This window comes from Ambystoma mexicanum, chromosome 10 (assembly GCF_040938575.1).
Source record: "Ambystoma mexicanum isolate Mex_15411 chromosome 10, UKY_AmexF1_1, whole genome shotgun sequence".
Lineage (NCBI taxonomy): Eukaryota > Metazoa > Chordata > Amphibia > Caudata > Ambystomatidae > Ambystoma > Ambystoma mexicanum.
The window spans coordinates 16949296-16975437 of NC_090932.1; positions in this window are offsets into that span (position 1 = coordinate 16949296).

A 26142-nucleotide genomic window follows, 5' to 3' on the forward strand; every position below is an offset into this window, starting at 1 on the left:
ATGGGCAAGAGAAGGGCAAGCTAAGAGTGCAGGGCAGCTGATGCCCGAGTTTTGTGATCTTTCAATACTCCAGAGCTGAGAAACCGCCATCGTCATCTGTGGAGCGGTGGCCATATACCCTGGGTTGCGCACTTGTGGCGGAGTCTACCCGCCTTCCTGAGCTGTCATGAATACTGGGTACTTAGCTAGGGCAAGGTGGGTAAGCGCTTGGCAGATCTGGCATGTAGTACACACAAACATCCCTAGTTTTGGCATTTTCCCCTAGTTAGCCTCTGCATAGTCTATATCCTGTTTATTCTGCAGTTACTTCCTGCTTATGATCCAGTCCCTTCCTGTTGCCAGTAAGGAAGTGTGTGGAACTCCCTGTGCACTCTAGTGCTTGGGTGTGGCTGGCTATATAAGCCACGCCCTAAGACTCTCCAGTGCTTTGTGTTGTATCTAGTATGCTGTAAGCAACACGCTCATCGTGCTCCTGTTCTCGAGTCCTGTCCACATGCTTGCAGCTTCCGAGTTCGTTTAGACCAGCTTCAGATCCTCCGTTGCGGCGCTCCTTCTGTCCTTCCAGCAGCTCCGGTCCCTGTGCTCTTCGCGCGGGCTTCCACCAACTTCTGCAAAGGAAAATGACACGCTAGTCAGCACTCGCAAGTCCCTGCAGCGTCGCGCATACTCACCGGGCTTGCTATCTCCATTCCGGCTCGTAGCACGAACATCCAACAGGTCCTGCAAAGGAAAAGAGACAAACAGCGCTCGCAAGACTCAACAACGCTGTGCATACTCACCGAAAGGTACCCTCTAATTCGCGAGCGCTTCTGTTATTTCCAGCACTTTAGGCAGCATCTGAAAGACATAGAAGAACAGCAGTTATACGCTCCGCAAATTCCAATCTTTACGCTGCGCAGATATGTGAATCACTTACCTGAGACTTCGGGTTACGACTGCTAGTGAAGTAACTGGCACTCCATACATCAACATGCGCTGTGAAGTCAGAACAGCGTGGCACGTTTCAACTTTGGCATCCACAGACATTGGCCACTATAACTCCGAAAAAGGGTAGTGGGGTATCCTACCCCAGAAGAATAGCGCCCCTGCTGAGTGCAGGATAGAGAGCTCATCTAACTAAATGCAAAGGTGAGCTGCGAAATAGGGAAGCAATCCACATCTCTTCACAAGGGAGAGAGGGAGGAGGTTCAATGGTCCACTTAGCCCAGATCTTAGTGTATTTATCTCTTTTATTGACAGGTACACTTTCCAGGTCCACTTGGGGGAGAGCCCTCAGAACCAGGAGGTTTAGATGCCATCGCTCCCACAGAGACACAGGGAAATGTGACAGAGTCTTCTTGAGGCAGCCGGCGCGTGGAGTTGGCCTGGTCGGCTCTGGGCTATCTGCCCAAAATCCATCACCGGACCGGTCCCGCTGTGCTGTGGTGCCTGCACGGTGCGGGAGGCTGCAGGCTCTTGGGCTGCCTCCCTCTCCTGTGCGGCAGTGGAGGGATGCCTGAGACTCCCGCCTGCCATTGCGGGCTACCTGCTTGGCACTGCCCAAAGCCACTAGCCCTTCCGTATCTGAACTAATCAGAAATCTGCTGAGCCACCCCGGCCACCACAATGACCTCTGCGGCCCCGGCGGGATAGACAAGTGGACTGTGCCTTTCCCATACCTCAGCCTTCGCGGCGTTGGGCGGCCGAGCCCCGGGTGCCAGATTGCCTCTGGGAACTGTGCCACGCAACTCCCCTGATACAGCTGCGGCCGCAACGAATATTGGACCTACTGCTCAGCTCTCATTTGACCACCTGCACGGCAAACCGGCCAGCCCTCGGGCCCATGGCTGTACTGACATCTGATGGCTTCCTGAACGGCCTCTGCTCTGCGCTGGTCACCATCCCTTGTGGGCAGTGAAAGGGACGACACACAAAGGGAGTATTTCCTCAATTTAACAAGTCGGTCGGCTCCTCAGCCCAAATACGTCCCAGTACTCTGCTGGTGACCTCACAGCATCGACCGTAACTCACAATCCAAGTAAGTGCTCCAGGGAGTGGAACTCCGGACCAGTTAATGCCTCATTCCTGCCTTAGGTGAAATGCTGACTCTGTGCACCTTTGTCCCCCTAACCCAAGCGTGCCACTGGTGAGGCCCCGGGTGACACCTGCTTGCCCACTGGGTACCCTGCTGATCACTTTGACATACACCAAACTTAACATAGGAACAGCGCCCACTCCACTGTCAAATTGCAGCTTCATCCCAACGCCCACTGCGCACAGTTCAGGGTTTGTTAAAAAGATTGCCTACTGTGGAGTACCCCTGCACCCAGCCCCATCTTGGACCTCTTCCGGAACCCTGCAAACCCACACTGGAGACGCAGGTGGCCTGCCTACTGCCTGTAATAAACCTTCGCCAGTAGCGGTCATGGCCTGGGACATTCTGCGACCCCAGGTGTTTCTGTAGACTGCTGGTCCACCTAAGGATCCTCTCTCCCTAGCTGAGGTTATGTCGCCACATAAGGTTCGCCTGGGCAGCCTGGAGATCTGGGGTTGTGCTCGGAAACTGAATACAAGGGAACTGGGTCCCACTCAGTACCAGCGACTACGGAGTGTCCGCGACATGCATCCTGCAGGAGTGAAACACGCAGTGCACATAGGCGTGCCCCTGATGCCCGTGGGCGCAAGGCACAGAGAGGGGTGCTCAGACGCCAGAGTCCTACGACTACCTCCTTACCCATATATACGGGGTGTGAGGCGAGGAGACCAGTTAAGGTGTCTGCATCCCCGAACTGTATCGTACCACTCCACGGGCTGCGCCAGGCGCACCCCCTAAGCATAAAGCAGCACATAGATGCAATAGCTGTGCGAGCCAACTGGCGTCAAACACTGCGCGGCCGCCCTAAAAAGCAAACAACCATCTGTTCGTAGGATGTCTAACAGATCCCGCGGAGCAAATAAAGTCGGCGCCATGGACAAATATGCTAAGGCGGCACCTAGGACAGACCAAGCGCTAACCGCGTCTGTCCAGAAGGACGCAGCGATGCTGACCGACATCCCGGTCCCTGACCTAACTACCATGATGGAGTCAATGGCCAAAAACTTTGCATCCTTCCACGAAAAAATTGATGACATTAATGCTAATGGGGCATCACTAAAATCACAACTCAACCAGCAAGGCACTAGACTCACCGAGGATGAGACCTGGATCGGGGCGAATGAGGATGGAATACATGTCCTTCAGGACACGGTCACCTCCCTCTCTCGCGACATGAAACTTGTTAAAGCAAAATGTGACGATTTGGAATGCAGATCGCGTAGGAACAACATTCAGATTATCGGGGTCCCCGAGAATGTGCTCAAGGGGCGAATGGAACTGGCTACTTAAAAAACCTACTCAAAGACCTGCTTGACAACCCTGAACTGTCACCACTCTTTACTGTTGAACGGGCACACTGTGCACTTGCCCCGTGCCCCAAACCTGGAGACTTTCCAAGGCCCATAATTGCAAAAATCCTGAGCTATAGGGACAGGGACCTAATACTCAGACTGGCTCGAGAGAAAGGTGAGCTCAGGATGGGATCACAAGTGATCAGAATCTTCTCCGACTTCTCTACAGGAGTCCAATAGGAAAGACGTCAATTCATTGGAGTGAAAAAGATGCTCAGAGAAAGGAATGTGGCTTATGCAATACTTTTCCCAGCACGTCTCAAGTTCACCTTCAGAGACAAGCTCTACTTTTTCACGGCTCCAGACGAAGCCGTGAAATTCATATGCCACGCTCCATGGTGACATGAGATTAGCTCAACAACTCGGTCCTCACAAACTTTTATCCTTTTTGGTAGATATAATGATGTAATGTGGTACTGACACTGCCAATCTGTGCGACATAGTGTGGTCTATGCCACGGCTCCTCATAGGCTGGTAATACGGCAGCAGCTTGCCCCCACTGCGGCTGCAATGGTTAAACTAGTGGTTCTGTTTTGCGCAAGCCCCAGTTGGGCCTGTGACACCAGTGAGCCGTGTTGGGGTAGGCTCATGGGTACTTGGACAAAGGGAGGAGTCAGTTACACTGCTGACTGGGTGAGGGCAGTGAGGGTGGGGGGTGGAAACGTTGGGGAATGTTACATTAAAAATGGCAAAGGTGCGGCAGCATCGCAGTCAGCATGGGAGCAATCTGCCATTGCAACTTATGCAGTTTTGCGTACACAACAATACGAGGGCTGGGATGGCCACTGAGATATTGAGATGACTATCAGGTTAATGTCATGGAACGTCCGTGGTATAGGTAATTAAACAAAGGCTCGTAGAATCACAGCCTATGCTCAGAGACACAGGGTATAGATACTCCTGCTACAGGAGACTCACGCCCAGGGCTACCTTGCATCAGGTCTTGCACCTTCCTGGGGATCAAACAGATACTACACGACATACTCCACAGAGCCCAGGGGCATTTAACACTAATTCATAAATCTGTTAAATTTGTACTGAAGAAGAGCCAGATAGATTCTGAGGGCAGATTCCTTATCCTGCACTGCACAATAGCAAACGGGGGGTATTTAGTCATGAACACATATTGCCCAAACGTAGACACCCCTGAATTCTTTGATATCATAGCTTCTCTTCTTGCGGGATACATTGGGGTTCCAATTATCTGGGGGGGACATGAACCTGATACTGGACAATGAGTTTGATTGGACGGGAACCGCGAGTAGGACCCTGTCACTTCTGGCCCGTAGATTGCACACACACATGACATCGCTGAACCTCCATGATGTGTGGAGAGCCCTCCACCCCCTAGAGGGAGAATACACTTACTACTCTTTAGTACATGACAGCTCACCCCGGATTGACCTGTTCCTCACATCAGGCAAACTGGTTGGTAAGGTTGAGGATACTCTGATATTTACCTGCACTCTATCCGACCATGCCCCAGTGATGCTGTCGTTGGTGTTGGGGCCAACTCCACCTGCCCGAAAGAGCTGGCGCTTCAGGTCAGACGCGCTACTGGACATAGTGTTTAAGGCTGAGATTCTTTCGGACATAGAAACTTTCTTTGAATGTTATTCACAGCAAGACACAACAATTGGGGTACGCTTGGAGGCTTTTAAACTATACATAAGGGGCATGGCCATCACGACTTAAGCAGGAATACTAAAAGTAATCAGAAACGATGTGCGTCATTCTGAGACTAAGCCTAAAAACGTAGAACAGGAATGTGCCATATCGGCTACCCCCATCAAACTAGACCGGATAAGAGAAGACTTGAAACCTATGAATCACATGCCCTGCGCGAGATACGATACTTTGCCCGTCCATGCGCAGCTAGAAAGTACGGAGAGGGTGATAGGCCGAGGAGAACACTGTCTAGGCTGGTGCGGATGGAGGGAGGCAGGTCCCAGAATGTATTAAGGACACGCAATGGGTCCAACATTGGTCCGACCAACAAGCACTCGAAACCTTCTCAGAGTTCTACATCAAACTATACACACCGCATTCTGAGCATAGCATGCAAGACATACACGAACTGCTGGACCAAATTCCTATGATGTGCATTGCCCGGTCCACTAGAGAACAGCTCAACACCCCGATCACATTAGACAAAATAGTTAAAGCCATCACTGACCTCCCTAGGGGCAAGCCCCCCGGGCCTAACGGGCTCACAACAGAATTTTATCAGGAACATGTGGAGATCCTCACGTCGAGACTCCGAGAAGTCTGGACAGAATCACTGCGTGTTTCCACTTTCCCCCTCCCTTTGCAAAGCAATTATACCAGTCCTCCTTAAGCCCGGCAAGCCCAGTGGCGAATGCGGCTCCTATTGGCCACTATCACTCATGAATATCGACACAAAGATATTCGCCAAGATAGTAGCAAATAGAGTCCTCCCGATTATGCCATACTTAGTCCACAAGGATCAAAGTGGAAGGATCAAAGTGGCTTTGTCCCGGGGAGATCGACGGCCCTCAATATAAGACGGCTCTTTAACGTGATGGCCAGGATTGATCAAAAAGCTGATGCCATGGCAGTCACGCTTGTGCCCAGAAGTCCTTTGACATGGTCTCATGGCAGTATATGTGGGCCGTCCTGGAGAAAATGGGAGTGGGCCCGAGCATGATCCAATACATCAAGCTACTGTACACGTGCCCCACAGCCAGAGTCCTGGTCAACTCTCTAGCCTCGCCATCCTTCGCTCTTCTTAGGGGAACTCGGCAGGGATGCCCGTTCTCCCCGATCCTCTTCGCCCTAGTCATCGAGCCAATGGCGGACTACATCAGGGCACGACATGGCCGCAAGGGAATACGCCTAAAGGACATCCCCGAGATAATCTCACTATACGCAGACGATGTTCTGCTATATGTCAGGAATCCAAACACCTATCTAGACCCCATTATACGGGACATCACGAGAATTGGCCCTTTTTCCTCCGGCTTCACATTAATTGCTCCAAATCAGAAATATTCCCCCTCACCAAGGCGACTCAGCAACCCACGTATGAATACCCCCTTCGGTGGTCCTCAGGTGCTATTAAGTACCTAGGGGTACAAGTATCATTGTCCAAATCAACCCTATTAACCGATAATTACACTGTGGCGGCACAATATACGGAATCGAGAATTACGAGGTGACGCTCCCTCCCGCTTTCGTTGGCCGGGAAACTTTCATTGATTAAGATGATCCCTAAACTTCTTTACATCTTTGCGAATGTACTGGTCTGGCCTAGGAAACAATACTTTGCCGAATTACATAAAATGTGCACACAGTTCCTTTGGCATGCCGGCGCGGTCTGCAAAAAATGGATACACATGACTCTTCCATATGAGAAAGGGGGCTTCACTGCCCCTAATTTTCAATTGTATTGGGTTGCTGCCCAAGCCCAATATGCCATATAATGGTACAGACACCCAACCACACCACCCCATGTCTAACTTGAGAGACTAGCTGCAGACAACATAAACATCATGTCCTGCACCGCAAGTACGAGGTTGACACCCCATATGACCCCATAGCGATGACACTGATGGCATGGAATTGATTACTCACCCCGACACCGGAAGTACGACCATATTACAAATGGCTCCCAATCTGGGGATTCCCTGGGCTCGAACCCACACATGACAAATTACTCTCTTAGCGCTGGCTAGCACTGGGATACCAAGCGCTGACAGATTTATTTCCCTCAGGAAAGTTTATCACGCTGCAGACATGGCGCCCTGGTCACTCCGGCTCAGCGCTGGAGGTGCTGCAATACTACAGGCTCTGTGCTGCAGTACGTGATATGTAGGCATCCTACCCGGACGAACCCCCGGATACGCCTGAAATACAGTACATAGCCAACTCTGGCAATGCCTGTGGAATGGTCTCCTCATTATATAAAACATTGTTATTGAAATCTCCAGACCAACCCCTCAAAACACGCAATGTATGGCCGAGTGAGCTTGACCTCGAGATCTCAGATGCCTTGTGGAGGAAAATGTGCTCCCATACGCACAGAGTCTCACTCAATTTCAGATTCCGCTGCATGCAATACAAAACCTTAACAGATTATACTACACCCCCCATAAGATCACTAAGTTTGCCCGCAACCAAATACACACCCATCCCAGACGCCACTCCGAAGGAGCCGATCATATACACATGTTCTGGTCATGTACGGCACTCCAAGAATTTTGGGGGAGGTGCTGAATGCTCGCTCTGATATTGTGGGTACAACAGTCAAACCAGATCTGATGGGTGTACTGTTTGGGATTTGGAGTAGCGCTGATACCAAGAACATTTCTAAATTTCTAAATGTAAGCAATATGGTGGCTAAGAAGTGTATATTACAACGTTGGAAGTGCCCCACCCCTCCTACATTCCAAATGTGGCTGCAAGCACTTACCTGGACCCAGTCCTGTGAGGAGGAATACATCACTTTCCTCCCTGTGCATTCTAGGCCTAAAGATGTGTGGACTGCTTTCAGCAGTTATCTTAATGGACTGAATAAAGATGACCACGGTCCTCCCATACTGGTTTCCCACAAGAGCTACCACGGATGGCAATCTCCTGAATCTTGATTATGTCATACAATTAACTATGTCTGAACTATTTGCTGATATGAATGTAAACTGCACCCATACTTATGTACAAGTAACGCTTCAACGTGTGTGTATGTTGCTAACCTTCACCTATAAATAAAAGGTTTAAAACAACATTGTTTTTTTTAAAAACAAGATGGCCACCATCATAGTAAAAAGAAAAGAGACTTAGGGGGTCATTACAAGTTTGGAGGTAGCCATGTCGCTGTTAGCGGCATGGCTACCCCCTTACCGGGTACCGGGTACCGGGTCCGGGTTCCTCGAATGAGGAATTACCAGCCCTTTCCGACCTTGGAGGACCCGGTAATTCCTCATTCAAAGAACCCTTCCCCATTCGAGCCCCCATAGGGCTCAATGGGATTGGGGAGGGCCCGTTGTTAGCACCCTGGTCTGCTCGCGGGACCCGCTAAGGGCGCCTGGTAAAACCAGGCGTCATTAGCGGGTTTCTGTGAGCAGACTCATAATTAGGCGGTAAGGGGTAGACGGCTCCGTCACCTTTGCAGACGAGTGTTAACCCATTGCCGCCTCACTTGTAATGACCCCCTTAGTCCCTTTCTTCTATTTCTATGGCGCGGCGCGGGCAGGAAGGAGCGCCGGGATTGAAACACAAAGATCTGGTCTAGCAGGTAAGTTGGGAGGGTGTGAAGGGGTGGGAAAAGGGTGCAGAATATCTTTGGATGTGGGGAGTGGGTGGTTGCATGGGGAGGCAGCAGGGAGGGGATCCCAGTTGCCTCACCACCATCAAGATGGCGGCACCCGGGGAAGGGTCTTGAGTGGCTGGAGAAACGCCAGGAGGTATACTTTGTGTTCTCACCCGTGTTTCTTGCCACCTGATTAGCTGAGCAACCAGGCTGCAACTATACAATTTAAAATTGATTCTAAAAAATATACAGATGTAGAAACCAGAGAGCTGAAACAGCCACCCTGCAGTCTGGAAAAGATATGATGTGATATTTTATTTTATTTGTATCGTGCTCATACACAAGTGTATCAGAGCGTGACGAGGCAAGGGAGGGGAACAAGGGAGGACAAAAACAATGATCTTACTAGGCCCAGTGACATTGAGAACGTGCAAGTGCAGGGGAGAGGGAAGGGGGAAAGTGCAAGGGAGAATGCTGAGCACGGGTTACAACAACAACAAAAGGAAGTGTAGCCAGCAAGGTGGCAAGTGCAGGTTATTGTCACAGACAAGGGGTGTCTGGGAAGTGCAGATAAGGGGACTGTAGGGTAACAGATACAGACCCAAGTGCAAGGGTTGCCAGGGGCAGTGTGGATGAGTGGCTGGATGGGCATGGACCAGGGCTCGAAATTAGACGATAAACCAGGTGCACGGTGCCGAAGCAGACAGATCAGCAGGGGCGAGGAAGAGGGAGAGCGAAGGCAAAAGCAAATAGGAAGGTCTTGAGGTGCTTCCGGAACCGGAGATGGTTCTCCTCGAGTTTCAGAGTGGCAGGGAGGCTGTTCCAGAGGGAGGGCCCGGCCGAGGAAAGAGATCTACCACCAACTCGTTGCTTGGAGAAGCGACTGACCCTGTGGGAGTTGGAGGTGGAGAAGCGAAGAGCTCGAGTAGGAAGGTATTTACAGAGGGAGAGTTGAAGGTATTTTGGACCCAGGCCCCAGAAAGCTCTGTGGACATGCAAAGGGTCATGGATTTAATCCTTGCAGCCACTGGGAGCCAATGAAGAGATTTCAGGACTGGAGAGATACGATCCCAGGGCTTGAGGCCAAGGACAAGTCTCGCAGTCCTGTTCTGGATGAGTTGCAGAGGGCAGAGAGTAGAAGCAGGAAGATTTAGAAAGAGGCTATTGCAATAGTCCAGCCTGGAGAGAACCAGGGCTCCAGAGACAGTGAGCTTCTGGGGGAAGGAGTGGTAAGGAAGAATACCTCTGAGAAGGTACAGTTGGTAGTTTGACTTCTTAGAGACTTCAGAGATGTGAGGAGAAAAGGAGAGGGTGGAGTCGAAGATGAACCCGATGTTCTTGACTTCAGAGGTGGGTGCAGGAAGAGGGCCAAGGGAGGCCGGCCAGAGAGTGACAGGAAAGGAGGGTGCAAGTGTGCTGATGAGGCGAATCTCTGTCTTACTGGCATTAAGGCAAAGATCATTGGAGGCACACCACTCCTGCATAGCAGAAAGACAGTCTGAGATGGGAGAAGAAGGAGAGGTGGCAGAGGGAAGCCTAAAACTGAGCTGAGTGTCATCCGCATAGCACTGAAAGTTGGAGCAGAGAGTGGAAATGCGATGGGCAAGGACTGCCAGTTATTGGTTGAACAGCCAGGGAGAGAGGTTAGACCCCTGGGGTACACCACAGGTAGAAAGTGAGATAGACGAAAGGAAGGACTCAAGTTGGACCTGGGAGGGTCGATCAGAGAGGAAAGAGGTCAGCCAGGCCAGGGCCTGACCAGTGATACCCAGGTTATCACAGAGACGGTTGAGCAGGATGGCTTGGTTGACCATGTCAAAGGCAGAAGAGAGATTGAGTAGAATGAGGACAGAAGGGATGTTACAGTCAAAGTTGGAGAGCAGGTCTTCACGGATGTTCAGGAGAGCAGTCTCTGTGCTTCTGGCAGCTCTTAAGCCAGACTTGTGGTGATGGAGACAACCCACAGAGTCAGTGATAAGATTAAGCTGGGAGATGGCCAGCTTTTCCAAGAGTCTGGCCAGGAAAGGAGTGATGGAGATCAAGCAATAGTTAGCCATGCATGAGGGGTCGGCTGTGGGTTTCTTCAGAAGAGGGTGCACAAGTGAGTGCTTCAGAGGGGAGGGGAAGGCTCTGTAGGCGAAGGAATGGTTACAGAAGTCAGCCAGAGCAGGAAGAAGGTTGTCAATGTGGTCCTTGCTGGTTTTAGACGAACTGGGAAGAACCTGTTTTGACGAGACTTTCATGGATCGGACATGTCTAGAAACCTCGTCAGGGGAGAAAAGGGAAAGGAAGAGAAAGAGGGATGGGGGTGGCCGCAGGAGTGCTAGAGTTAGCACAGACAGAAGGGGGATGAGGTGGAGAGGACGAGAGGGTGGACAGGATGTCCTGGGTTTTAGAGATGAAGTGAGAGGCAAGAGCATTGCAGAGGGCCTGGGAGGCAACAGGAGAGCTAGAGACTGCAGCAAGGTTGGCCAGCTCTTGCAGATTTTGAAAAGTTCTGCTGAGTTGTTAGATGCCGCAGAGACGTGGTCTTCAATGTGGGCTCTGTTCTTAGTAATATATCAGGTAAATAGACATATTATATTTCAGCCTCATGTTCCCAACCAACTTCACGACTGGTATTTCTGCTCTTTTATTTATTTTTGCACCCCCTGTCTAAAGGGCTCCACCATAGAGACACTGAATCATCACAGAGAGATAGACAAAGCTCCTCTGTTTCCCCCTCTAAGCCATTCTTGAATACAATTTTTGACCTCTTATGTTAATCTCTCCTCTGTTGCTCCTGTGGGTATAATATTGAGAGGGGAGTGTGTTCTGTGGCCCTCCCACCTGAATGGACCTTTCACTCTGCATTGTTCCGCAACGAGTAGGGGACCTTGCCATTGGATTTGGAGGCCACAGCCTCAAGGCTCCTGAGAGACTCTCCGCCATCCCAGATTGCTTTTGGCGATTTGACCTAAATAATGCAAAGATCCAGGGCAGTAGGAAAGAAGCTGCAGACCTCAGCATGCATTGCGATGTCTATCACCATGCATGTATCGATACATTCCAGGAGCACATCCAAAATCACACATCCTACTACTTGAAGCTCTGGGTGAGACCCTCCTGGAGAATTAATTTGAGATCTTGATGCGCCTCTGATTTGATCAGGGTCATTCCAAGTACAGTAGTCTTATTCCTGATAGTTCTGGTTTTCCATTCAAAGGATTTAGGGCCCAATTCATGGAAATGTGCGCTGAAATCAAGCAAGGGCCTCGCGCCGAGAATGACACTGTGCGAGCCTGTATGCAGAATAAAAAATGCACGCCTTGCGTATTCATGAAATTCACTGCGCAAAGTAAGCGATTTCACAAGTCGCGGCTCGAACGCCCCTGATATGCCCACACGCAAAGCATAAACAGCCAGAAGAGCTACCGTTGTGCAAATACATGCACCCTTCAAACAGTGCGTTGGGTCCCCCGCAAGCAGGCCTGCATCTTGGGGATTCTGCGCAGGGTCCCCGGTAACTGTTGCCAGTACCCCGACAACATGCGTATGAACAATCATAATTCGGTCTAAACTTGGAAAATCTGTGTGTGAACGCCAGTAAACTGTTCCTGCACCGCGCTACACTGATTACGCACACCACTAAGTAAGTTCGGAACCCCGGTTGCATACATGCACCCTTAAATCCAACATGCAAACCCACCTCTGCGCTGCGAATTCTATGCGCATGTGTACTCACGCCTGTCTTCGGATGGCGGATAGTATGAATGACTTGCGTGGCCAATTCCCTGCCAAGAGGTTGCACGCTCGATTCCATGAATTTGTCTCGTGCAGAGCAATTGTGGGCGTGCGAGGGACTGCCTGCGTGCCGTCCCTCATAACGCCTACTTTTTTGCATGTTCTTCCCCATTTTCCGTGTATTTTCCGTGTTCCGCTCCCTACTCCGACCTCTGCGTCTGCACAGGCCTCTCCCATGGTCTGCGTGGTGTCTCGCGCATGGTGCTCGATGGCTCGCAGAGACATGCCGAACCTGCGCAAACTCCACACAAGTCTTTGAAAAGTACTGCACATTCGATTCCATGAATCGACAAACATGGTTTTGCGCATAGTTTGGAGCACAAGTACCCTATTTTCTGCGCAAATAATTCCATGAATCGGTCCCTATTCTGTCTGTCTTTCTTTGGGCACTGGGACCCTCTCCTTTACAGGGGATGTCACATTACATGCTGAACATTTTTTTTTGTGCCCGATTTTCAAGAAATTTTTTGGCACAAGTGATGAGCTACGCTAGGGCATCCCATCAGTTGCGCCCAAAAAATGTTACACCCTGTTTCCAAAGGCATTTGAGTGTGCGCATCACTGTGCACACTCACCCCCTTTACACTTTTGGGCAAATCAGGGGTAATATCTGAGCATTTTAATAAAGGGCATACCATTTTCACATATGGGGTGCACTTTAAAAGGCACAGAAAAAAAAGCATTCCCCTGCGCCTATTGGAACAGGCACAATGCTTGACATGCTCCTACCTGGCCCATAATGCATTGCTTTTGAAGTGGAACAGCAGCAGTGTGAACATTTCCGGTCCCACTTGCTTTTCTATCCTTCAAACTAGGGAAGAAATGCATCAATTTTGTGCAGTTTCCAGACTGTAAAATGCACTGCAGCGCCTAGGCAAGTGCTGCTTGCCTGTAGTACATTAGCGCTGCAGCGTGATCTCCACTCTAATGTGTGCAATAGGGTCGACCAGCATGTCTTAGATGCTGGTGGATAGCGCCCCTGAAAAGTGCTGCTGCTGGTCGCCTAGGTTTGTCTCTGTGTAGGCAGCCTTTGGCTCGAGAGGAAAGCATACTTGCCAACCCTACCGATTTAGGCGGTAGGATACTGCTTTTTAAGCAGTCCTACTGCCTACTGATTTAGTTGCAACAAATACAGATTTTTTCAATATTTTTTAAACTTTAAGATTCCTACAGATTTTTGGTCACAGAATGTTGGCATGGATGGGAAAGGGAGAGGGTTGTGATCACATACCGGAAGGCAGGCCTGACCCATCAGGCACCCTGGCCTGGCGTCTTTGATGCGGCTGGCGCACCCAGAAAAACATGCCCAGCCCGCCCTAGTAAACCTCACCTAAATCTTGCAAGAGGCTGCCAGCCGACGCAGATCTGGGGCTTAACCGGTTCCACGACGACCCTAAAATATCAATCTGTTCTGCCACAGTTCTTTGCAGATGAGTGAGTGAGTTTAGGGCACAAGTTCATATAAGAAGGAGGGGCCAGCACAAAAACAATAAAGATGGGCGGCTGTTTAGCTTTATTATTCCCGTTCCCGCAGCAAAACACAGTTTTGCAACACATGCTTCAAATAAACGAGTAGGTTCTCAGCTTTTCCGTGCACACTGTAAAACAATGCAATGCAAATTGTGTTTATGCATGTGGATATGTAGGACGGTGAAGTGACGTCCATAGCTCTCAACCATTTGCGCTGAAAAGGTGGGTGAAAACACCCGATTTCGTTTTTGGCGGGCATGCAGGAGGCTTGGCGGGTGAGTCAGCTCTTTACAAGGTGAGTGACACCCGCCAAAAGCATGTGAGTTGAGAGCTATGGACCTCCCGTGAAGAATGGAATTCTCAGATTAGGCGGCCATTTTGTGGACTGACAAGTCTCTGTAATTTTCCACTTTGGCATACTGTCATCACAGAAAGTCAAAATTATGTTTATATAGGCGAAGAGTTATAATCTCACTGTGGTGGCCTTAATGAAGACAGGACACTGTATGTGGTAACTGTGGTATTTATTGGACACTGGAGGTAAAGGGATGAACTTGAGAATATAGTGTCCAGTGGCAGGGGCATGACTGTACTCACAGTCAGGTAGTCTTATTCCAGTACTTGCTCCTCTGCTGCTTGCATGTGCCACTCAGTGAGGCACACAATTCACACCAGAGCCCCCAGGAGGCTGTCCTGAGCCATGGCGTTCCGCTCTGGTGTGCATGTGCTGGATGTACAGGCCTGGGAACCTCCTAGCTCCGTGTTCAGGAGGAGCGCGGGGGCAGTCCACTCACTGCGCTCTCCCGCCCGCTTCTGGCTCAGCTGTGTGTTCCCTCGCGTTTCTCGGCGGGGGCTCTTGCAAGATCGCCTTCCCGCTATCTTGCGGCAGGAAGTCCCCACACTCACTTTCTTTATTTTACTTGGGCAGCCAACAACAGCATTATAACTTTCAAAGAAAAATGACATTTTCCAACGAAAACCGGTACACTTGTAGTTCAACTCAAAAGGCCAATGAAGCTCTTAACACTTGAACCCCCCAACATGCACCATTTCATCATGGTTCCATAACCCGCCTCCTCTCAGCTCCAGCTTCCTCTTTCATTCACTACGTAACCATTAACTCGAAACAACAGGAAAAATGGCGCCCTTGCCCCATGCCGACAACAGGAACCACAGCTCTCCTCGTGAAGATCCTCCAGATTACCCTCCAATCCCACAGAACACCAGACATGAAAAACCAAGGGAGGCTGCTCATCAACTCTGGGGGGGTACATTTTGCCACAAAGACTTTGGCTCACACAGCGCTTCGATGCCTAACCAGCCTCTTTCCTACGAGCTTGCCTCTCGCTACTTCAACTAGCTGTTCTGCACCGTGCCATTGCAAGGGTTTGATAATATTTCACCTCCATGTCTTGAATAGAATCCATTATTTTGGTCACCCTTTAGCCTGGCTATGTTAGAACTATCCAAGGTCATCATTTTAAAGGAATAACAAGTTAAGTTAGCTCCTTTTTGTTATAAAACATGCTCAAACTTGCTTTTATACCATGTTGAACAATGAGGAGAACAGTATGTATTAGAAGCATTTTTTGTTTTTGTGTGTATCTCTATAATTGTCACTTTGCAGCATATTCATGCATCAATTGGTTTGATTTTGCTTTATGTTCGCCATACAGTTTCTATTCATTTATGATTGTCAATTGTGCAGAATGATTGCACCCTTGTATACTGAATTTGTATTTTCATAAAACAAAAGTTAAAGTGGATGAGGGCAGCAACTTAATAAAAACTGTACCTCCCCTTAGTAAAAGGCAAGCGCATGTGTGCTATCATTTTCATGTACCCCTACCCCTGGATACGTACAAATATTGCCACCATTGGGTAGGTAATACACAATAGATTCTATTTGCATTAAATAAGTTGCAATTAGCTTAAACTCTCACAGCCTGGACTACACCTCTCCTTTTGTATACATTTGAATAGAATCATGACTTTCCTTAACGATAAAGTCTATTGTCTGTATCAAGATTGTGGGCTCATAGTAAGCTTGTTTAAATAATACCCACCAACGGTTTGAAGTAAACGTTGTTAAATAAATACCAACTCATTCAAGCAATCTGCAGCATTCAGGATATCTCGCAGTCGAGCCCAGACACAGAACATTTTTGAGTACATGGTTCCCTTGACTAAGCGGGTCCCAAACCTGCTTGCATCTATGGCAGTTTACACTTGGGCGTATAGCACAGGGGCAACGTGCTTGCCTTGGAAGCAAGGCGACAGGAGCAACACAGATTCGATCCCCAGGTCAGCGCATAGAAACCTCTGGGTATTAAGCGTGCTATAAAGAACCTATCATATCAATAATGAATGGCCCAACTGGCTATGTGGAGACTCTGTGAAAGAGCCTTCTCAGCGAGGTCAACAGCTGTGATTCCTCTGAAGGCCGAAAGCTTGTCCCGGCCTCCTACGCTTCAAGACATACAAAGTTTAGGATGTCCAGGAAAAGCCATGTATGTCAGTGACCTGATACCCATTTTGATTATTTTAAAGTTGTGAAAAGTGTTGGAAAGAGATGAACCTACCCCAACCCATCGGCGCTTTAGAGTAAGGCGAATCCCATAAATACACGTGTGATGTTCCAGAAGGGAGGGGGGCGTATTAAGAGACCCTGCACAAACACAATACTATGCGAAATGTAGATGCTTAGACTTAGTGCGCAAATATAAGCAAGCACCATTTTGTAGTTATGGTATGAACACTCGGGCCTGCATGGCTGCGCAGTAAACATAAACCACAAGTCACAAGCAGACAGCTTTCAGAAGAGTTAGCTCCGAGCTCTAACTGAAAGCAGTCTACTCACATTGCACACCCAATGAGTTTTCAGAAGACTCACCACTGCAGGCAGAAACTACTAAAACCTCAAATACAGTGTTGCAACTATCCAATCTTTATTAGGGTGAATTTTGTGACCGATCAAAACAGAAGAGTCCATTATTCACTTAAAAGGGTTTCTTAGTGAATCACTATAAGACATGTTTAACATGTAAAATTGTGGACATGATGTTCCCATAATGCTTTTTGCTTTTATGCAAATCGCTAGGATTGGGTTCTGTGAAGAGATACTTGTTTATGCACCCTGGTCGGGGGCCACACCCTGGCCCCGCCTCCTGATTCCCACAGCCCCCCACCCCCCAAGAGGAGACAGTTCCCCCAATACATCTTTCCATTCCCAGCACATAGGAATCAATTGTGATGCAATCCGCACAAAGTGTGATTTGCAGGCGGCTTTTACAGTTCTTTTTTGAAAGGGTGAGAAAAATAAAATAGCAAAGGTGTTTTTGCCTTTAGTTAATCTTTGGTTAAGCCCTCGCGTGTGAAGGGCGAGTGCATTTTTACAGCGGCTGTTTGGCTGTTTGCTGGTTCGCTGGTACGCCGCTGGAACATGGTCGACTCCCCAAAGGTAGCGGCGCCCTCTTCGGCTCGTGGCCCTCAGACAAGACACAAAACATTACAACAGCGACGAATGTTGAACCCCTGGACTGCCATTCCAGGCAAAATTAAGATTGGTGCAAAGGTAAGCAAGCAAGTGGTTGACCTAAACGCACCTGTTATTTCTCACAATATAACCGCTCAAGTACATCTTGCAGCAAACTATGACCTTGTCCTCGGTGATCCAACTCCCTCAACTACTGACACCCCACTGAGTAATACGCACAGTGATGCAATTCAAGAAAAGGTATTACGCCCAATACCGTTACTCTCTCTCGCAAATTTAAATCCAGCGCCGCCGGTGGAGGAAGGCCCGGAAGTCGCAATCCCTTCCATGCAAATTGTCTCTAGTGACATCCGTTTTTTCCCTTTCGACTTAACGGATGCGGAAATTATGTGTGCAGATACTTTAGACCAGGAACAACCATCTACTGCTCCTTTTCTTGCCTCTTCTCGAGCTGCGAAATCGAACGAAGTCATCCTTCCGACAAAACATGCAGAAAATATTGAAGCATCATCTTCCATCACGCTCTGTCCACAGAATTCTGCTTTTCATTTTAAAGGTCCACGTGCAAAAGACGACTCAACCCAAGAGTCGAGAATGCTCTCGCAAGCTTCCGCCTCTAATATTCACTGGATGCCTCAGCCAGATCCACGTTGTGGCACAATCATTCCAGCAAACTCTAACTGTGTAGACCCACTTACTGCCAGTTCTGGCTCTGCTCGCTCATCTCAACATGAGTGCCCGGAGAGGCCCAATGCTCCTCATATAAGCCAAACTCCTAAAGTGCCACCAAAAACCTTCCCTTCCGACAGGTCCGATGCATCTCTGCAAGCTCCCCTGATGAAGGACACACCCAGTCTAACAGTGCGGATCCCAGCACTGAACCTGAGTGGTCAGCCTTTAGATCCTGATATTAGTGCACTCTCAGTTCCGGCACGGCTGTCGACGCAGTTTTCGCCTCAGAAGGGACAGCAAAAGAAATCTCATATACCGCAACAAGCGGGCATCTGTTTAGATGGGAAATTGAGCAAAAAAAGAGTGAGTGCTAGTACGACTCCTGTGTCTTTACCTGCACTGCACACTCCAAGCAAGGACCTATCACATGACTCAAGCCTTGCCAATGAATCCTGCAAAACTCCAAGCTCCAAATCCAGTCTATCAGTTGCCGCTGCAATTCAAATCCACAACAACGTGCTTGCTGCTTCCTCGCAAGCAATGATTCCTTTTGTAAAACTGTATGAGTCTATAAATGAAACCCTTCGCGATCAAGGAGCGATGCTATTGAACCTTATGACAAAACTTGAAAGAATTGACAACTTCATCACATTTGAAGAAGGCTTAGGAGTTCGTTGGCATTCGCATATTAGCGAGGTCATCTCAACTAATCAAAAGAGGAATGAAATCCTGTTAACAGATCTCATGGATGTAACTGCAGATATAGCCAATAGACTATTACCACCTACCACAATCGGAAATGCTAATGTGTGTAAGCACACTTGTTCATTGGCTAAGAATACTCATTTGATGCATCCTTCTTCGGCTGTAAGCTCACAGAACTCTGACTCAAAAGATGCAGCAAATACTTCTATATCCAGTGCACGTACAGCAAATTCAAGCACAAATGACTTGGCAAAGGCAATCCCACAACCTTCATTTGATGCAAGTCAACCTTTACTAGAAAGTGAGTCATCTGTAGTTACCGACGCAGGCCCTCTAAAGGACATTGACTCTTCAAAGCCTCCAGCGCTTCAATTAGCTCCTCTGAATAATCCATTTTCATCATTTGGCATTTTCTCAGGTCTAGCCAAAACAGGTGACCTGGGTGCGGTGCCAAAAAGGAATGTTGGTATGCAGAACGCAAAATCTACAGTCCCTTTGAGAAAGGGAAAAACCATGACATCATGTCCTAATCCAAAGCAAGCCATACATTCATCCACCAAAAGCTTCATCAGGAACTTATCCACTCCACCTAGATTAGGCCTATTTAAGCGCAACACGAAATCCTGTACTGAAAATGTACAGACACAACGCATTGGCCAACCTTCTTCCTTGAAACCTGGAGTGAAGCGGCGGCGTATAATCTCAGAAGACCGTTCTTCCGCCGCGTCAGTTAATTCTCCTTCGATTGACCTATGTGACTTGTCAACTTATTCGATCTCAGGTGATGACGAAAGGTCAAAATTGTGCGGCGAGGCAAGCCTGCCCTCGCCTCAGCCTCCACGCCATAAGTCTTTTCCGGCCAAGAGTGTTATATCCAATCGGCGAAATGTTGAGCTCTCTTCAAGGCGGAGTGCGACGGAAGGAGGGCCTGCCGACTCTGCCCTAGCGAGTCTCAGTCTCAACCCAAAACTAACGCTAAATCAGCGCAAACTGCAGCTCACTTCTAATTTCAAGGATGCTGAGAAAAGTTCCCGGCAAACATCAAAAAGTAATCATAAATTGAGATTACAAAACATTCTGGGCGATGACAACGAGTTAAATTTGAACCGGACTAATGTGCTAAGGTTGTTCAAACACATTCCTCCTCTGCGGCTGATTGTCACTGAGGACATCCAAATAGTTGAATATGTAACAGAGCAATGCTCTGATTCCGTCCTGCTACACATCGCTTCATGGGGAGTTCGTAATACTCTATTGAAAGCTGCAGATGACCTCTTGATGTTTGGCTTCGAAATTTCAAGTGAACCTGAGACTGACATCGTAAATAATTCCGATAAGAAGTCCGACAAGCAACTGCTCGCTAAACAAGTTGAAGACGTTGCAAATTTCCGAAAGCTTCTAACTACAGTAGGTACCCACGGCCACATAAAGCACCAAAAGAAGAACTATGTGAGCCGGTCGAGAGTACATGCTCAAGTTTAGCCATGATTGTCAACAGTGAAGGTTCCTCATTCAATTCTCTCTTGGAACACTCGAGGGTTCAACCACTTATTTAATGACTTTGAATTTCCACTCGAAAAGGTGTTTGCCATCTGTTTACAGGAGACATGGTTGTCTGAGGCCCCCCTGAGAGATGGCTTTACTACCTTAATCAATCCAGCCATCAAAAATGCCCATGGGCGACCAAGCGCAGGACTTATAACTATGGTTCACCTGTCACAAAACTGGTCCACACCAGAAGCATTTAATCCCAATCCTTTTGTTCAAGGTACACTTATGCACGCAATGTGCGACAAGGCTGATTCAATAAGGACATCGCGGCTAATATCAGTTCGAAGGTATTCATAGATGCTGTATGCTCTATAATGGATAACGCAATTTTAAAACACAGCAGTTTAACAATTATTTGCTGTGGAGACTTAAACTGCACCTGGTTTAAATATGCTCCAAAGAATCATACTTACCATCTGATTCCCAAAGATCAGATTGGAGTCAGAGCTCTACAATGGTCAAAGGCAATGAAAATACGTGATTGTATAATGGTTAATGGTGCGGTCAAAGGTGATAATCCAGCACAACCAACTTGGCATAGAGATCATCTACATAGTATCATCGATTATTTTTGGATTTCAAGAGTGTTTGAGCCAAAGATTAACTCACTGCACGTCCAACAAATGTCAAATAGCGACCATAGACTATTAAACCTTGAATGTCTTTTGTCAACTGCCATTTCCACAGATTTATACAACGTACCCGTCGAAACAACCAGGAGCGGAAATCGGCTGCGGATTAGTCTTAACCAGATTGGCTGCTTAACTGAGAAGCTCATGAGATTGCCTATTGGGATAGATTATACACCTCTTCTATCGATACATACAACCGACTCTAATGGTTCGAAAATACAACAAAAAAGTCATAAACATTTGTTCTGCAAGCTCTTGCATGAGAAAAAACAAGAGCTAAGAAGAGACTTGAGGTGTCTAAAAAAAAAACAAAAGAAACATGCCAAAGCAAAAATTAACAATGGAAGTGAGAAACAGACGTACACTGTTTAGAAATTGGGTCACTTCCAACCGTATGATAATAGAGAAAGACCGCGCCGAATTAATGATGAAATATATGCTGACTAAAAACACACGCGACATATGGCAAATTTTAAATATAGGCCAGGCAAAAAGCATGAATTCGACACAGAACATCATTTCAGCCGACGTCTGGTGCGAACATTTCTCTAAAGTTTTTAACAGCCAGATTTTTGAACCGGAACTACAGTCTAGGTCCAAAGGTGAGCCATGGAGCACAGAAATGTCGCTTGATGACATAACCTACGCTATTAAATCGCTAAAGAACTCACGTGCAGCCGGCCCAGATTTGATCAGTAACGTAATGCTAAAAAAAAACACGCAGCTATGGGCGCCTTTCATTGAATGTCTGTTCAAGAATATCACCATACATAAATCATTGCCTGAGTCTTGGTTAACTGCAATTGTTGTTCCCATCCACAAAAAGGGGCGTTGGGATTCTCCGGATAACTATCGCCCGATCGCCCTACTTGATTCGATCGGTAAAATCTTTGGATCAAATCTGAAATCAAAATTGGCAACCTGGGCTTGTGAGGTTGGTATTCTAGATGACCGTCAAGCTGGATTCTCTAAGGGCGTTGGCGTTGATGTAAACATCTCAATATTAAACATCCTGAAATTAGAAGCCTTAAAAGCAAATACCAAGTTACATCTGGCCTTCATTGACATGAAGCAAGCCTTTGATGGCATAAATCGTAATCTGCTGTGGCTAAAATTATTAAGATGGAAATGTCCAGCAGGTATACTCAATCCTAACATGGCCCTACATTCAAATACTTCAATTCGAGTTCGTCTAAATAAGGCTGGGGAGCTATCCGATAAAATCATAACAACAAGAGGGGTAAAGCAAGGGTGCCCATTGGCAGCTGATCTGTTTAAATTATTTTTAGCAGATCTACAGCCCCACTTAGATCAAGCCCACTGCTTCCCTCGGAAATTACATAGGACTTCTGTACGATACATCACCTATGCTGATGACCTGGTGCTGCTGGATCGAACTCAAGTTGGACTGCAGCGACTACTTCACTGTCTGTACGATTACTTATCGTCTAATGAGCTTCAAATAAACACTGAAAAAACAAAAATCGTGACAATTGGCCATGTGAGAAGCAAGAAAGATAAAGCCTTTAAGTGGGTGGTCGGTGGCCAGCTCTTGTCATCAGTAAACTCAATACGGTATCTTGGAGTGCAGTTCAACAATTCGCTCTGCGAAAACTCATGGGTAGACGCCTTGAAAGTAAAATGCCTAGGACTGGCTCTTCAAGCGGCCAAAATAAACAAAAGCTTCGGCAAATTTTCGCTAACTCCGATCATAATGTTCTATCTACAAAAGGTGGTACCGATTCTGACCTTTGGTGCAGAAGCTAGCTGGCACATAAATGAATACACCTGGAACCAGCTTAAAGGTTGCTTCTGGAAACGTGCATTAAACCTTCCGAAGTGTGTCCCCGTTACCACTTTAAGACATGAACTGTCCTTGAATTCTCTTTATAGCCATATGATCTGGAAATCTATTGCTCTGATGCGAAAGATGACAGAAAACAACAAACCAGCGGCCTACTGTATCTTCTCAGGTGAGGACGACTCCACCAGGGCCTGCTTACTAGACCTATGGCGCTCAAGAGTCCAACGTTGGGTTGATGCTGCGGAAATTTGCAATTACGATCTGTTCAAACGACCACAACATGCAAAACGAAAATTTGATATCTGGGCATGGACTATCAACCTAGAAGCACACGAGAAATTGGCCTCTTCAAAATGGCTGAGTCCGGATCACAAAAAATTAAACTTACAATCTTCCTATCTTTTGCGATGCTACTCGAGACATTATCGCGAGCAATTTCTAAGATTTCGTTTAAATATTTTGAAAACAAAGGAAATTCTATGGCTAAGAAAGGATGCCTCGCTGAAGGACAATTTATGCCGTTTTTGTCGAGGGTCCACTGAAACCTTAAAACATCTAATTCTTGATTGTCTAGCCACCTGTGACTTACGTTCAAAGCATCTGAGCCAATTTGCGCCTCTAGATGGAGATATGGAGGCTTGGTGGCGACTAATTTCCTGTGGCAATAACGTTAAACACGTATGTGCCATCGTAAATTACTTAAATATATTGCTTCAGTCTCCATGCTAACCGTGCTTGCAAGTTGGGCGTGCCCGACGAGGGCTTGTGGCGTGACTTCGTCACTCTTTGACTCGAATCTGTTGAGAGCATTTGTGCTTAGGCTTATAATAGATTAGAAACTGGTCTGTTGGCAGTTTGAGACTAAGCTTGTTAATGTTGCATTTGATTTTTGCTCTTTATCCTTGTATTTTCCTTCTGTCGACCTCAGTCTACTCACGAATGAAGAATCGTGCTAGTTATAGTTCTAGAAAATTCAAATTAATCACCTCAAAGAAATCTCTGAACCTTTGAACCTTAAACTAATTGTGATGAATCTTTGGGATGTTGTTTTGTGTTGTCTGAATCTTCGAAGTGACCATTTGAAACAAAAGTTTTCTCTATATGTTAAAACTGTAGTTTTCAAAAGAATAAAAAAAAAAAAAATCTTTCTTTTTGCACTTGCTTTGAAAAATGGAAAAGTGAGTGCAGGGGACCCAGCAACATGCAAGTGCCAGCTTGGTGGTCCCCTGCACGCAATTAACGCTTTCAACAAAACGAGCCCGGCTGAATGAATAGTTCATTTACTGAGTGGGAGAGTGTTTGATTCACTGACACTGATGTCCATTCTATAGGTGATGTCCATTCTGTAGGTTGCAGATTGGATTCCCGTTGTTAATCACAGGAATCCATTCTTGTCTCCATTGTGCTTGGGGTCATTAACCCCCCACACATCTAGCAGAGGTCTTGAGCATGGTCTGTGCTGACCATGTGTAAGCTTCGCTTAGGTTCTTAGGACATTTGCCTTGTCTTTGACTGTGGTAGGTTGAACAGGGTGGAAACTCCCCTTAAGTCATTAACCTCACAGACACCCTCGCAGAGAACATCTCTCATTTAGGTGGACAATGACTGTGCCTCTGGTTAATTCCCCCAAACCCATAACCAGCTGATTATCCATGGTCCGCTCCCCAGAGCCAGTCTTTCCTATAGGTGACAGGCACCCTGCCAGACAAACTCTTTGATCATAACAATAACGTGTGTTTGTACAGCTCTTACTGGCACAGTTTCATATTTTAATGTCAGGTTCTCTATCCTTCTGATCCCTAGAGTCCTTTCTTCCTGTAGGTAGAAGGTTCTTCAGCCATCTTAGAATACCACAAACCCACCATTCCTTCAGTTGACAGACTTTATATCTATGGGAAAATCGCCAGAACCCCTGTTTGCTTCAAGGAAAAAGTTGATTTTGTCCCTGAAAGAATTCCCAGAATCCATCTTTCCTACGGCACATAAATAACAGTGCAGTATCTATGGCCGTACATCCACACTTCTGGTACTTCTCTAATGTAGCACACACATATAGCCAGTACTACTCATGTGGCACAAAACCAATATCCAGTACTTCTAATGTAGCACACACATAGCCAGTGCTACTCATGTGGCACAGCACCAATATCCAGTACTTCTAATGTAGCACACACACATAGCCAGTACTACTCATGTGGCACAACACCAATATCCGGTACTTCTAATGTAGCACACACATAGCCAGTACTAGTCATGTGGCACAACACCAATATCCGGTACTTCTAATGTAGCACACACATAGCCAGTACTACTCATGTGGCACAACACCAATATCCGGTACTTCTAATGTAGCACACACATAGCCAGTCCTACTCATGTGGCACAACACCAATATCCGGTAGTTCTAATGTAGCACAAACACATAGCCAGTGCTACTCATGTGGCACAAAACCAATATCCGGTACTTCTAATGTAGCACAAACACATATCCAGTACTACTCATGTGGCACAACACCAATATCCGGTACTTCTAATGTCGCACAAACACATATCCAGTACTACTCATGTGGCACAACACCAATATCCCTTACTTCTAATGTAGCACAAACACATATCGAGTACTACTCATGTGGCACAACACCAATATCCGGTACTTCTAATGTAGAACACACATAGCCAGTACTACTCATGTGGCACAACACCAATATCCAGTACTTCTAATGTAGCGCAAACACATAGCCAGTACTACTCATGTGGCACAACACCAATATCCAGTACTTCTAATGTAGCGCAAACACATAGCCAGTACTACTCATGTGGCACAACACCAATATCAGGTACTTCTAATGTAGCGCAAACACATATCCAGTACTACTCATGTGGCACAACACCAATATCCGGTACTTCTAATGTAGCACAAACACATATCCAGTACTACTCATGTGGCACAACACCAATATCAGGTACTTCTAATGTAGCACAAACACATATCCAGTACTACTCATGTGGCACAACACCAATATCCAGTACTTCTAATGTGGCACAAACACATAGCCAGTACTACTCATGTGGCACAACACCAATATCCAGTACTTCTAATGTAGCACACACATAGCCAGTCCTACTCATGTGGCACAACACCAATATCCGGTAGTTCTAATGTAGCACAAACACATATCCAGTACTACTCATGTGGCACAACACCAATATCCGGTACTTCTAATGTAGCACACACATAGCCAGTACTACTCATGTGGCACAACACCAATATCCGGTACTTCTAATGTAGCACAAACACATATCCAGTACTACTCATGTGGCACAACACCAATAT